This window comes from Silene latifolia, chromosome X (assembly GCF_048544455.1).
Source record: "Silene latifolia isolate original U9 population chromosome X, ASM4854445v1, whole genome shotgun sequence".
NCBI classification, from domain to species: Eukaryota; Viridiplantae; Streptophyta; class Magnoliopsida; order Caryophyllales; family Caryophyllaceae; genus Silene; species Silene latifolia.
Window position 1 is genome coordinate 46,189,530 of NC_133537.1, and position 4,134 is coordinate 46,193,663.

The following is a 4,134-nucleotide window of genomic DNA, read 5'->3' on the forward strand; positions in this document are numbered from 1 at the left end:
CGAGCACTTCCTGTTTGGCAACCCTCTCGATCGACTTGCGATTCGATCGATCGAGCCCTTTGTCCCTCGATCGAGCACTTATGTCCCTGGATCGAAGGATTTCCGTTTTAATGACTTTGAAAATTTGTTTCTTTTTGATTTAAATTTTCTTTTGGCTTCAATATGTACTTTATACGGATATTGTACACTCGCTATGATTGTGAAACGGTTCACACACGTACCATTAAGTTATTTTAAAGCATATTTAAAGTAACGGATTGTAATGGATTAAAATTGAATGATAGAAGCGGTTTTATCACATGAATTTTAATCATTAAAAGGTGGTTTGGATAAATTTAACATAATTACGGAATTATGTCACGAATGAATTTGTTTTTAGTTGATGCATTTATTTATCGTTTATCTTGAATGCCGTGAATGCCATTTTATTACGTATTTAATTTTTACAATCGATTGTAACTTAGTGTGGCCTTAGTAGAACGTGTTACCGTAATGATGGAACACGGTCTTGGTTGTATTTTGAGATCTCGTATCTCCGTTTTGGATTTTTCACTTGTAATTACAGTTTTAATTAGAATGTAAATAGGTTTATTTTTGTAATTTTAAATTGTAATTTTTGAGAAGACCAAAGATGGAGACCGGATGCTCACTCCCGCTACATGGATCAAGATGGAACATCAAGACAAGCTTCTTGGGTCCAACGGTGGATTCCAAAGTTGTATTTTGTTCTTTTTATTAGGATAGGCCACACTAGGAAATTTTATTTACGTATTGCATTCATTTATTTATTTTCATGTAACGATAGATTGCATCATATTCCGCCTAAAAACCAAACCACCTAATAATTGCATGAAAACTGACACATTTAGAGGTCACGAGTTAGTTTTCTTTGACATTCGTATGTCACACGATTTTTATAAGCCATCACCCAAATTAATTCATTCACGCAGACGCTAGTTATTCGTTCACTTAATATGAATTTTAATTTAGTTGATGGGATCTTCCTCGTATAAACAAAAATTGAGAACGGTCTTTATAGGTCAAACTCCAATGAGTCCCTTCTTCGTCGGTAGGCATACTATGACCCCTTCTACGTCGGGTAAGTTGGAACTGATTGACCTATTTTATCTCAACACTATGGTCACTCGTACGATCCTGTGACTATGGTGGACTATAGATAGGATTTACGGAAATCTATCGACAAGAGTTCTTCCGGAAGAATTAGCTAAACAGTTGGCTTATCAATTTACAGAAATTGAGTCTTGGGATCACTTGTATCATTCTTGAGGGAGATCAATTATGCAAGTGCGAGAGTCTACATGTTTAAAATGAATTTTAAAATAGACTTAAATCACCTCGATGAGTTGCTTATTTCGTTTTGTTTTTCTTTCTTTTTCAGTGTAGATCACGTTTTTAAACTGCTTAACAACAAATGGCTGGTTCAAGTGATAACCCAATGCCAAGTGCCACATTGGACCGTGAGTCCTGGCTTCGGATCTTCATGAATCAGATGAATCAGTCTACTCGACTGAAGAATGATGGATCCAACTTCGCGGACTGGGAGGCGGCATTACGGAATGCTGCTGCTGCTGCTGACGGGAAGCTCAAATATCTATTAGAGCCCATCCCGGCAAACCCAGGTCCCACGGCTAGAGAGCTTTGAAATCACCAAGTTTAATGATTTCTGTATGGAAGCGGGTGCGATTAAAAACGTACTCATTTTTGCAATGGAACCCAATTTGCAGAAACGCTTCATAGCCCATGGTGCAAACAAGATTTTCACCACGCTCACCAAAGAATTCTCGAAAGCACCGAGAATCGTGACTTATGAGCATACCACTCGCTTCTTTGATGCGAGACTCCAGAAGGGCCAACCGGTTAGCCCACACATTCTCAGCATGATTGAGAATGTCGAGAAACCGGAGACCTTTAATCGTAACATCAGCGAGAACATTGTTATCGACCGCATACTTCACTCACTCCACGATGGTTATTCGCAATTTAGAGCGAATTACTATATGAATGATTTGAAGAAAACTCCCCATGAACTGCACTCCCTTCTCGTACAGACCGAGAAGGACATGAAGTCCAGTGGGAGCATGAAACAGGATGTTCTCGTTGTGTCAAATAAAGGAAAGGGTAAGGGCAAAGCTCGTGCAAACCTAAGCAGAGGTAAGGCGAAGTTCAAGAAGTCGGGCTCGGGTAAGAGTGGTCCTGGTGAGTCGAGTAACTCATCAGGCGTGACAAAGAGCAAGAATGAAAACATGGAATGCCATCATTGCCACAAGATTGGGCATTGGAGACGCACATGTCCTGTTTATCATGAGGACTTAAAGGCGGTCGTGTTAAACCGTTGGTATGTCTTCCTCTTCTTCTACTTTTATTCATATGATTGAGATTAACCACGCAAGTTACGGAACTTGGGTACTTGATACTGGTTGTGGTTCTCATCTGTGTAATCATGTGCAGGGGCTCCGAAACATCGAACCCCTCGTAAAGGGTGAGGTGGACCTGCGTGTTGGGAATGGAGCAAGAGTAGCTGCCATCTCCAAGGGGACATATGTGATCCAGCTTCCTAGCGGATTTGAGTTGTCATTACATGACTGTTATTATGTTCCTAGTCTTTCGAAAAACATTATTTCAGTTTCTGCACTTGATAAACTTGGTTTTTCATTTGTAATAGAAAATAATTCTTGCATTTTCTCATTACACGATATGATTTCTGACAAGCGAGTCTCCATGAACGGAATTTATGTTTTAGATCGACCACGGAAATATTACACGTAATGAATAAAAAGTTAAAGGTTGGTGACAAAGATCAAACGTATCTATGGCACTGCCGTATGGGACACATTAATGAGAAACGCGTAAAACAGCTCATCAAACATGGAGCTATCTCGGCCTTTGATTTTCAATCATTTGGCACGTGTGAATCATGTCTCATCGGTAAGATGACTCGGATTTCCTTCAAAGGTGTTGGAATGCGCGCTGCTGACCTATTAGGACTCATACACACGGATGTATGTGGCCCTATGTCAATCACCGCACGAGAAGGCTATAGGTATTTCATCACTTTCACGGACGACTTAAGTAGATATGGATATGTCTACTTAATGAAGCACAAAAGTGAATCCTTTGAGAAATTCAAGGAATACCAGAATAGGGTACAGAACCTATTAAATAGAAAGATTAAAACACTGCGTTCGGATCGTGGTGGCGAGTATCTTTCTCACGAGTTTGATCAACACCTCAAAGACTGTGGGATTGCCCTACAGTTAACTCTACCTGGAACACCTCAATTGAATGGTGTGTCCGAACGGAGAAATCGAACACTACTTGATATGGTTCGATCCATGATGAGTCACACGGTTTTACCTGATTCATTATGGGGTTATGCTCTTTTGTCAGCCGCTCTAATACTTAACCGAAGTCCGTCTAAAGCTGTTGACAAGACTCCATATGAACTATGGAAGGGAACGGTCCCTAACTTGTCCTTTATACGGGTTTGGGGCTGCGAGGCTTATGTCAAGTGGAGACCTGAAGATAAGCTCGGCCCGCGATCGGTCAAGACATACTTTATAGGTTATCCTAAAGGAACACGTGGTCATTACTTCTATTCGCCAACCGAACAACGTGTTTTTGTTGCGGCTAGTGCGACATTCTTAGAGAAGGAATTTCTCGAGAATGCAAAGAGTGATAGAACCTTCGACCTGTCGGAGATTCCAGAACCAAACCCCGAGCAACGATTGAAGGAACCTATTCCTTCAATCCCGGCTGCGGTGAACATTCCTGAGGAACCTAGGAGGTCGGGAAGAGTCTCTATTCCTCCGGACAGATACATTGGTATGGTCGAGGAACATGACATAGATGACGTTCTACTCTTAACGAGTAGTGAACCCGCAACCTATAAAGGTGCCATGACTAGTTCTGACTCAAAACTATGGCTTGAGGCCATGCAATCCGAGATGGACTCTATGTATGAGAACAACGTGTGGGATCTTGTTGACTTACCTGCTAAGGTTCGTCCCCTTCAATGCAAATGGCTTTACAAGATAAAGCATTCTGTGGAAGGTCAACAAGATATCTATAAAGCACGACTAGTTGCTAAAGGTTTCACCCAAGTGCCAGGTTTGC